Source organism: Patagioenas fasciata, chromosome 5 (assembly GCF_037038585.1).
Source record: "Patagioenas fasciata isolate bPatFas1 chromosome 5, bPatFas1.hap1, whole genome shotgun sequence".
In the NCBI taxonomy this organism is placed as follows: Eukaryota; Metazoa; Chordata; class Aves; order Columbiformes; family Columbidae; genus Patagioenas; species Patagioenas fasciata.
Genome location: NC_092524.1, coordinates 52,743,602 through 52,754,875, shown reverse-complemented (window position 1 = coordinate 52,754,875; position 11,274 = coordinate 52,743,602). Strand labels below are relative to the sequence as shown.

General features: G+C 49.1%; 1 protein-coding gene across 1 annotated transcript in view; it reads left to right on the top strand.

Annotated features, from left to right (window-relative positions):
- Nucleotides 1–1,068: 1,068 nt before the first annotated feature.
- The window catches only part of FOXN3 (forkhead box N3), a 216,886-nt gene continuing 206,680 nt past the window's right edge, over nucleotides 1,069–11,274 (top strand). Inside the window, exon 1 of the mRNA XM_071809547.1 lies at nucleotides 1,069–1,196. The gene's annotated coding sequence lies outside the window, so the exon portion shown is untranslated. The remainder of the gene's footprint in view (nucleotides 1,197–11,274) is intronic.

The window sequence follows — 11,274 nt, the reverse complement described above, 5'->3', positions numbered from 1 at the left end:
TGGGTAGGCAGGAAAAAGGGCTGGCAGGACACAGCTCTGCATCTGCCCTCTATCTAGACTCAGTGTCAAGGAAAGGAAGTATCTTATCCCATCCCAAACCAGTCATTCCCACATTATGGCAAAATAAATCTAAAAGGACAAAGCTAAGCCTTTCCTATAATCACTACAGCAATCACGTGTACTTTGAGCTGTCACTCTATAGGGTTGGTTGGAGAAAGGTAAATCTACAATGAATAATTAAATGCCCTTTACAGGCTTGACAGTTCCTGGGGCGTGTGGCAGTGCTGGCGGTACCAGCTCCCGCTGAGACCCTGCCAGCCTTGGCACTCGCAAATGGGTCCCAGTTCAGCACAAAGCTCCCTCTCCTCTGCTTTCACGGGAGCAAGGCAGGAGAGGCAGCAGGAGCAGGCTGGGATGGGGGCTGCCAAGGGCAGGGGTGTGAGGAGGAGGAGGCAGCGTGCACCGGCGGTGCTGTGAGTTTCCCTGGCTTGGGGAGTTTTCTCTTTGACTGTAAAGAATACAGTATCCACGAGGTGCCAGGCCTCAGCTGGAGCTCCCGGCAGGTAAAACGCCCACAAGTGTAACAGTGTTAGCCCTGCACACCTCAGTTTCCAGCACATACAAGTCCGGCTCCAGTGACACGGAGCTCGCTCACGGCTGCGGCGGAATGCCCAAGGCGGGCAGGTGCTCAGCGGGTGTCGTGCCCCCCTGGGCGGGGGACGGGGGCAGGCAGGGCTGGCTGCCCACCCCAGGGGTCAGCAGGGCCGGGCAGGGGGAGCACCCCTGTGGGATAGCGGGCCCGAGCTGAGGGAAAAGAAAAAGAAAGCGTGCGACCGGCCATGCGCCGCCTTCCCCAGCCCCAGGACAGCTGTGTCCCCACGCACCCGCAGGAAAACTTCCCCCCGAGACCGGCACCCCCCAGCTTCCCGCCCCCGCGCGTCCCCCTCCCGAAGTTTCCTTCGGAGAGGCCCAGCCAGGTCCCCTCCGCCAGCTCCGGCAGGCAGCCCGGCGGGGCGGGGCGGGCGGGCGGGCGGCGCTAGGGCCCGGCGGGGCGCGGCGCCGCCGCCGGGGGTGTGTGTGGGGGCGGCAGGCGGCGCGGGCTGCGGCTGCTCCCGCCGCGGGGCGCGGAGCGGGGCGGCCGCGGGGAGCACCCACCCCCGCGGCGGCGGCGAGGAGCTCAGGGCCTCGGCGAGGAGGTAACGGCCGCGGCGGTGGCATTGGGAGCGTGTGTGTGTGGTGTGCGGGTGGGTGCCAGCCAGACCCCGCGGCAGCCGCCGCCTCCGCGCCCCGTCGCTGCCGGGGCAGGGAGCCCCGGCCAAACTTTTGGGGCCGCTGGTTGCCGCGGGCGGGAAGCGCTGCCGCGCCGGGGAGTTAGTCGGGGCTGCCCCGTCCCGCCGCACAGCCCCGCCGCGCTGGGGACGCGGAGGGCGGTGCGGAGGCGGCAGCCGGGCGGGGAAGGACGCCCCGGGCGAGCAGGGGACGCGTACGGGGCGGCCGCCGGGCCGCATCCCGGGAGAGCTGTGCCCCGGCAGCGCCGCCCCGCCGGCTCCGGCTCCGGCCCCGGCTGCCAGGGGCGCCCGGCCGTAGCCGCGGGCGACGCGGCGGCTGCAGCCCCGGCCGGGCCCGGTGGGCGCTGTTGGGGCAGCGGCGCAGCCACCCGGCGTCTCCTTTTTGTTCCTACGCGCTGCCGGCTGTTAGATCCGCGCCCGGGAAGGAGCCGCCGGTACTTCCCGGGCTCCGTCTGTGTCTGCACGCACGCCTGAAGGGCATCCTCCGGTAGGGCTGGTGTGTCAGAGCCGCCAGGAAAGGTATTTTCCTAATTTCACATCAGCTTCCCTTTGCCTGCTGTTCTTCAGTGTTGACTCTTAACTTATCTGGAGTTACCAGGAATTAATTTATTCACAATATATGCATGTGTCCCTGCACCCTGGAGAAGGATTTCCTTATTGACCTGCCAACTACGCTGCGGTCAGTTGTTATTTATATTATCAAACATATGTCTGTGAAAATCTGTTTGAACGGCTGCTCTTAGAACCCAGTTTACTGAAACTTCAATTGCAGCAGGCGAGGTTTTACTGTGGAGCCATTTACGTCAGAGCAGACCGTTACTCCGGTGGGATAGCGGCGTCTCTTAGACGATCTTTTCTCATGCAGGGAGGGCTCATGCTGTTTCATGGAATGAATCAGAAACAAAAAAATGAACAAACAATGAAAATGAGTTTGTGCAGTATTAAAAAAAAAAAAAAAATCAACATGTTAACATCTGTTATGGGCACGGTAAATCGGGCAGCAAACCCCCAGTTTTCTCTGGCAGAACCCACGTATCAGCCGGTAAACAACATAAACTCTGATCACTTTGCAGCCAAAAATATAAGGCCTTACAGCCCTGGCTGCCGAAGCGTTACGTGTCATTAAAGTAGCTCTCTTGCAGGAGAGGGACTGTCCCAGGAGCTGTGCGATCTATAAACACTTTTCTGATTGGTTTAAAAATTTAGACACAGGAAGCGGATGGTATCTAATAACAGACAAGTGGAGACACTGTTGTCATGGAAACTGAGAAGACTACCCCCCCATTTATTTGAAAAAAAAAAAAAAGGAAAAGAAAAAGAAAAAAGTCTGCATATCATCAGAAATGCCTGCAGACTGCCTTGGCTGCTGTTGCCTTTCCCACAGCATCTGTTGAAACCTGAGAACGTGCCTGTCAAATCAAGGTCATTTTACAGTAAAACCCCGTGCCGTCGTCTCCCCTTTTCCCTCTCCGGACGTTGTCCAGCACTTTCCACTCAAGGAGGGGTTTGGCAGGCAGGGCCCCCCTCCCATGGGCCGCAGGGCTGCCCTGGGCGTGGGGGGTGTCCTGCCCCAGCCAGGCTGCTGCTGGGGGGCTGCTGAGGGGAGGAGAGGCTCAAGGCAGCGGGACAAAGGGGGTTAAAATATAGTATCTGGGGATGACTGTTTGTGGTTTATGTTTATTTGTTTGCTTTTTAAATCAAATGACCAGGACATGTTTCTTTCTGTGGGAGTATATGGACCTGGGAGAGAAAACTGCGATTGATTAGATCTCCCTCTGTTCATCCTCATTTCAAACTTATATTAAAACGTAATGATTTGGTCTTGAATATTAAGGCCGTTTCACAACTCTGCCCGACCTGCAAAAACAAAAAAAAAGAAGAGTAGGCAAATGGCTATGGGAAGCCCTGAGCAGTTGCTTTAAAAAAAAATAAAAATCACTGTTTGGTTATAACATGCTATTTGAGGACAAAAGCAGAGATACGAGAATAAAATATACTTCATTACTGATGAATGCAGCATGAGAAAATCAGACTATTATTGTGGTAAATTGAAGTTTTACTTTGCTGGACTATTGAAAGTTTATTGTGTGTGAAAGGAGAGAGCTATTTTGCTTTTGGAGCAGGAGAGAAGAATTTCACAGCAAACTCACAAGAAAGGTTTTAGTGTTTATGCTTATTTTCTTGGGCAGCAGCCGCTGTTGATTTCAGCTGTTTGTGAGGGAGAGACGTCTTTGAGTATTCACTGTGTTTTCTCTGAAACATTTTGTTTTGTTTCTCTCCTTAATCTTTATTTTGCTGTGACCAAGATGAGAAAAAACACTTGAGTGCTTCACTCACTGTATAAATCATCACTTTGAAACCTTAAATGACCAGTTCGACCTCTGTTACCTCTTTACTTGCGTATTTCACTTTTTGCGTTATTATTCCTTAAGAAAACCTGAGGCTGGTGAGCAGGTCTGGTGGATCAGGAGGTAAATCCTGCAGGGCGCTGAGGCAAAGATGCTCAGCACCTCTTCCACCCACACCTTTGGATCTTGCCATCCAAAAAACCCAAAGCCTGGCTTCAGAATCTGGCTGTGGCCAGAGCAGCCTAAAGGGATGGTGAAGTTGGAGGGAGCAGCACCTGCTTCTGCTGGAGGGTCCCTGCTGGCTGCCGAGCTGGGGTGGCACTGGGACCCCCTTCTGCTGCAAGCGGGCGGCCGGTAGGGAAGGGCTGGGGTTGAATCCAGCTCACATCTGATTAGCCAAATGCTGCTTTTAATTGCTGTGGAGTTCAAATGGAGAAAGTTTGGCTTGGTAGCGAAAGTGTGCTTGCTTCTAGAGGGGAATTTCCTGTTGTCGGGAGCGCCCTTATCTGCAGGAAGGCTGGCCGGCAGGAAGCGTGTCTCTTACTTGTTTTTACACGGTGAAGGAAATGAGCTGGATTAGGTACTTTTAAGATTTTACCCTTCATCGTCTTCTGTATCTGTGCTACTCTGTTTATCTCTAATGGTTTAGTTTGTAAAAGTTTTCTGATGTCAGTCACTCCTGAGGGAAATGCAAGAAGTTAAATGAATATGTTGTCCCATCATTTTTTTGCTGTTATAAGAAAACACCCCACCAACCTCTCTGGGCCACATTTTCAAAAGTATCCAATTTGTAATTTATACCTTTTGAGGCTCATTAATGATACGTAGAGAGGCTTTCCCTCCTCCTCACCCCCGCCCTTAGAATGAAAGATCAAAAAATGCACCAGTTTTTTTACTAATAGGAGCAGTCCTTACACTTCTGAACTGCCTTTCATCATGGATTGTAAATCACTTTACAAAAATTCATTTTTAATATCCACAGAAGTTGTATGAGCTTAGGAAGCTGAAATGTAGCATTTCACATAGACTGCCCAAAGTTGCAAGGCAAATTAGGAGGAAAGCTGGAAGTCAAATTAATTGCCCTTTAGTTAGCAATTGCTAATGGATTCAAACTTTGAAAATGTATCCGCCTTTCCGAAGTGCACTCATGCTAAAGTGCCAATGCAGTGTGTATGTATTTGGGATGTGGGGCTGGAGGTGAGAATGTAAGCAGTGATTCTACAACGTGCCAGTTGTTTACTGGTCCCTGTCCAGCCTGGCGAGGCTGGGATGCCTGGTTAGAGGCTTGTAAGATTAGACGCAGCTTTGGACGAATGTTCAGACTAAAGGCAAGGGCTGGGGTTTAGGTCACTGTGTTCTAGTAAGCAGGAAGGTTCAGGGTAATAAACATTATTTCTCCAGTTTTTACTCACAGCAGAGTATTTATGGCATTAAGCTAAACTTTTGCAGAGAGTTTTGAGGAGGAAACTTGGAAAAGTTACATAAACTTATAAGAAGCTGCCTGGCATGCTGAGCAGATTCAACTAGTAATTTCTGGCATAGGAGATGTCTTGGTGTCAGGAGCCATGTCTGGCAGAAGAGGCTGCCAGGGCTGTCCAGAAGTGTAAGCTGAGCTCAAATGGGTCTGTCCTGGCTGATGCTGGAGTTTGCCTGTTCGTGACTTCAGATATAACACAGTGCAGCATGATTTTGGCCACAATTTTGAAATATTTCTAATAAAACCACATTTGGCTTGTTACCTGCTCTGATGGCCAAGCCAAAGTAAAAATTAAATGTAAATGTAAAAATTACAGCCGTGTTTTTCAGTCAGCTGATGCTGGGAAACCAGCCTGAAGCTCAAAGGCAAGGCAGTTTGTGGGAAGTGACTCTCTCCTCAGCTTTGGAAATCCTGCTGCATTTAAGGTGCCTGAAGTTCAGTTGCCAAGCATCAGGACAGCTCAAACCCTCCTTCACTTCACTGTAACGCGTTAGGTGCCTTTAGCAGTCCTGGGACTTTTACCTGGTCTAGACAGAAGCTGGTTTTCTAGCCTAAGGTTTGCGCCTTGGCTGCCTGCATAGCCCACAAAGGAGCAAGGCTCCCGGCGCCCTACTTGTCCCCCTTGGGGACAGGCATGATGTGATGGGATAGCGCTGTCTGGAGGAGGCTGGAGAGAGGGGTCTGGGGAATGGCTAAAACTCATCACGGCTGGACCTGTGACTTTCCAGTGGTTCAAGTCATGTAGGACCCACTTGCTTGCCAGCGGCCAGTTTTTTCCCACCTCTCTTGGGCAGGAGCAGAAGTGAAATGTTACAGTGTTTCATAGCTCTCCCTAAAGCTCATCTACTCTGTAACATCTGCAAAAAATTGGACAGGCCAAGTCTGCTGGAGGTAATACTTCTGCTGATTATGCTGGACAGTTTTTTGTTGCTCTTTCCTTTTATTCCTCTGTCTGTGGTCTAAAAGTCTCTTCGCTGGAGATGGTCTTTCTCTGTGTCGGCACTGACTGCAGGACAGATGGATGGCGAGGCTGTGACCTGTGGTCAGAGTTGGAAGGTGCCACTGAATGGAAAGATCTGCCTAGCTGTTTGACACTTGTGGTTTTTTTAACATTAGCAGGCATTTACATCAGTACAATGAAATTTCCAATACTGAATGTTTTTACCTTTTACTGAAAATAGGTTAAAACCAAATAAAAATAGATATTTAAGGACCAAGGTGGTTTGGGCCCACACCGGCTTCTTCCTTTGCCCACCTCCCACATGCCAGGCTGTGGTGGGACCCTGTCTGTGAACTCTGCTTGGTCAGGCCAAGGGCGAGGTTCCCCAGTGGGACTCCAATTGCCAAGTGCTTACCTGCCACTATTTCCTGGTGTGACACACTCGCCATGTCTGGGCACACTTAATTTTGTTGCAAGGAAAATATACCAGACCACCTAACAGACCGGGCTTTACGTACAGGGCAATCCAAGCTCAATTCTGGAAAGCATTTCACAGAGTATCAGCATTATTGGAAATTGCTTCTTAATACTGTATGGCAAAGCTGTTGCTCTTTTTAGCGTAGTTCTTTGCAAGACCCGCACCCACCGTGTGGAACCGAGCCATGGCCTCGTGTCTCCCATGGCCTCGTGTCTCCCGTGGCCCTGCCTCCTGCCTGAGCCTCGCCGGGATCCACAGTATAGAGCTGCTTTTTCTTTTTTTTCTCTTGGGTTTTGTAGAGAGGCCAACCTTTTCCCTGGATAAAGTCAGTTTCTGACACAGGGAGCAGATGTGAAGTCCCTAGCCCGAGCTGTCCCTGCAAACCGACGCTCGGTGTTGCATCCCTCAGTAAGATCTTCTCGTTGCCAGTTTAATTACTGGCCAGGCTTGCTGTGGAGAGGAGCAGACACATTAGAGGGGTTACAAGAGGTTATTAGAGATGGGAGGAAGCTGAAGGTCTGACCCATCCAGATTTAGCTGGATTAAATCGCATTCTACCCCCAACTCCAACTTGTTTTGATCTGAGATCATTTGTAGAAACTACCCAATTAATATGTTAATTTTAACACCAGATTTTGTAAAGCTTTATTGTTGGAGGTGGAGGAGGGATCCAAATGTTTTGATCCTATTTTTATCATTATCTTCACTGAGTTTTTCTCACTCTGTGCTTTGCAGAGAGGAGCAAAATTTTAATAATTCACTAATACACTTTCACTTCATTAACATTTTATCGTTCTGGCATTGTGCATATGGTGAACTCCTTAGTACTCTCCTTAAGGGCCTGATCTTGCCCCAAGACTCTCACATTGCTCCAGGTGTGGAAAACCCTAAATGCAGGTGCTATTCTACTTTTTGGAAAGAGCATTTCTCTTTTTCCAGTAGATAGTAAACTGAAAAAAACATGCAAGTTTGGTGTTTTTTTTTGTTTGTCTGGTTTGTTTTGTTTTTTTTTCAAAATGGAAACATTTATACAAAAATAGTAGTGGTGGTTAGGTTGGAACCACTAAGTGCTGAGCCTCCAGCCCTTACAAGGCTTGAACAGTGTGAAGACAGAGGGTGTTATTGTGGTATCATTTGCATCATTTTACATTGCAGCATGTTTGGTTTAAGCAGACATTTATAATGGTATTAAAATGGCTATCAACCTTTTCAGATGCCTTCCCTGGGATAGCACAGTGCTTGATATTAGGATGTAATCTTGGTGATCAAGTACACAAGTTTGCAGGTGTGTGCCCATGTTGTGTTAAACCCATGCTTTTTAATTGTGTCATAATCTGAAATTGGGTATTGAAACTTCCATGGTGACTCTCCTTTCTTTTTTTTTTCCCCTTTTTTTTTCTTTTTTTTTTTAATAGCATAAAATAAATCTCTGAATTAGTGCATTTGTTATTGCTAATTAAGTACTGTTAGCACACCAAATTACATCAGGCATATTCAGAAGGCATAAGAAGCTGAGCATGGCTTAGGGTGGACAGTGTATAGGTACAGGAGATTTGAGAGTGGAAAGGAAACTTCTGGGTTGTGAGCAGCAGAGAACTAAGGGCCAGGTAAGAATTTCAGGGGGTTGTGTGTATTGTAAAGAGTGTGGCTGTTGGGAGACTGGAGGACAAGAGATCACAGTAATAAATGCAGGAGATGTTGAGGGACCTGGCTGAGGGTTTTTACTTGTCAAGTGGAATATATTTGCTTTTGGAGGTACCAGAAAAGAAACTCATCTCTCGTAAATTGGTATAGTGCCATTTGAGCTAGTGGAATTATGCTGATTAACACCAGCTGATAGTCTATCCACTGGTAATACAAGTTGAGTGATGGGAGACCTAGAAGAGGTTATAGGCCTGAGCAGCAGGGAGGGTGGAAGTTTGTTCAGAAGTGACAGAGGGTGGACAAGTGAAGAGGTTTGGTAGGAAGGATCAAAAGGTGCATTGCAGCTATGTTGGGTTTGGTTTGATGACAAGATGCCTGGCCAAGAGATGTCGACAAGGCAGTCTGAGACACGGGCTTGGCTGGAGAGGAGAGCTGGCGACGGAAAAGTACATTTCTTATTGGCACAGTAGCATCTGATGTGTGAGTGAATAAGATCACACACAGGGTGAGGGAGCGGTAGTGGGGGAAAACCAAGACCAAGGCCACAGCAGGAACCAGGGGAAAAGTGGGGAAAAAAAAAAGCCAAGGCCACAGCAGGAGCAAGGGAGCAATCACTAGACCAGGATGAGGAGGGCCAGAAGGCAGCATCTCACAAAGCCAAGGCAGGACAAAATTGCGATATAGAAAGGGGAACAGAACAAACTTGTGGAATATTATTTAGAGTCAAGAAGAGAAAGGGAATTACATTGTCTTATTTAGAGGCATGAGCTGTGAATAATCTCTACTACAATTAGTAAACTCTGAAAAGCTGAGCTATAAATGTACTACATCGTAACTGGTATGTCTAATTTTTTTTTGCCCATCTTCTGTTGTCTCAAAGTAGGCTCATGTGATGGTGCAGCAGACCTTTATGTCCTGGAATGGTTAGGGCAGCATGGCTAACAGCTGCTACAGTGGCTGCTCTGGGCCAGGCTCTGCACCCCACTTCACCAGGGCTGCAGTGGCTGTGTCCTACCCGGGTCAGCCCGGCACTCCAGCGGGGCGTTGTGCCTGCTGCAGGCAGGGTCTTGGGAGGCGTCACAGTCTGGTCATTGCTCAGGAAATTCAAACTAGTACCAGGAAGTCACAGGGTTTTGATTAAATATACCAACATTGTCGCTGTGGTTGCTGTACACCAGTTATCAGGCACCGTGTGGGGGAAATGGGGTGTTGTTGAACCACTACTGGGTTTGGGAGGCTAGGGGGGTGGTGGATGGGCTCCCCCCCAGTTCTGCCAACATCTGGTGGGAGCAGGGCTGGGTTGTGATGAAGCCTGTTTAGATACTGTTTCAGTATTTAAAGGGTGGCTACAAAGAAGATCGAGACCCCCTTTTTACAAGGAGTCACATAGAAAAGACGAATGGCAGTGGGAGCAGATTACTCCTGGGGAGATTCTGTTTGAACAGGAGGGACGTTTTTCATGATGAGGACAATTGGCCATTGGAATAATCTCCCCAGGGAAGTGGTGGATTCCCCAACACTGGACACTTTGATGTTTCAGCTGGACAGGGTGCTGGGTCATCTTGTGTAGACTGTGATTTTGACAAGAAAGGTTGGACCAGGTGCTTCCTGTGGTCCCTTCCAACCTGGTATTCTATGATTCTCTGAAAATACGGCAGCTTCACCTTGTGTTCTGACAGAGTGAGAGGTCTCAGTCTGGATGTATTTTGCCATAGAGTCTCTCTATGCAAGGAGGAAGAAAATGCAGACTGGGAAAATGAGGGAAAATGTGGAAAAAATAACCAAAAATGGGGGGGGAGAGGGGAGGAGGCAAAAATGTGGAAATTAGGCAAGTGCGCTAGGTTGATCAACCTTGTTCACAACCAGGTCTTGTTAGTGACGCAACTGCAACCCGTGTACAATCTTGTGGCCTACTGTACAGACTGGAAACAGCCTGACTAGAAACAAGCCCGGCTTAAGTAAACAGTGTCAAAAGTGAAGAGCAAAATGATTTTTAAAAATATTGTTGTTGTTTGTAAGCCAGGGTGCCATTTCTGAAGGATGGGGACATTTCCATTTGTGACTCTGGTGGTCTCCCTGTTCAGCACCTCAGAAGCAGCCAGCCTGGATTGGCAAGTCAGCGTCTTTAGAAACAGAAAATATTTTGGCTTTCTAAGTATCACAGATCACAGAATGTTAGGGATTGGAAGGGACCTCGAAAGATCATCCCCCTGCTGGAGCAGGAACACCTAGATGAGGCTACACAGGAATGTGTCAAGGCAGATTTTGAATGTCTCCAGAGAAGGAGACTCCACAACCCCCCTGGGCAGCCTGTTCCAGTGTTCCGATACCTTCACTGAGAAGACGTTTCTTCTCAAATTTAAGTGGAACCTCCTGTGTTCCAATTTGAACCCATCACCCCTTGTCTTACCATTGGTTGCCACTGAGAAGAGCTTGGCTTCATCCTTGTGACACTCACCCTTTATATATTTATAAACATTAATAAGGTCACCCCCCTCAGTCTCCTCTTCTCCAAGCTAAAGAGCCCCAGCTCCCTCAGCCTTTCCTCATAAGGGAGATGCTCCACTCCCTTAATCATCTTTGTTGCCCTACGCTGGACTCTCTCCAGCAGTTCCCTGTCCTTCTGGAACTGAGGGGACCAGAACTGGACACAATATTCCAGATGTGATCTCACCAGGGCAGAGTAGAGGGGAAGGAGAACCTCTCTTGACCTACTAACCACCCTTCTTCTAATACACCCCAGGATGCCATTGGCCTTCCTGGCCACAAGGGCCCAGTGCTGGCTCAGGGTCATCCTGCTGTCCACCAGGACCCCCAGCTCCCTTTCCCCTACGCTGCTCTCTAATAGGTCATTCCCCAACTTACGCTGGAACCTGTGGTTGTTCCTGCCCAGATGCAATACTCTACACTTGCTCTTGTTGTATTTCATCAAATATTTCCTGCCCAACTCTCCAGCCTGTCCAGGTCTCTCTGGATGGCAGCACAGCCTTCTGGTGTGTCAGCCACTCCTCCCAGCTTGGTGTCATCAGCAAACTTGCTGATAATACACTCTATTCCCTCATCCAAATCATTGATGAATATATTGAATAATACTAGCC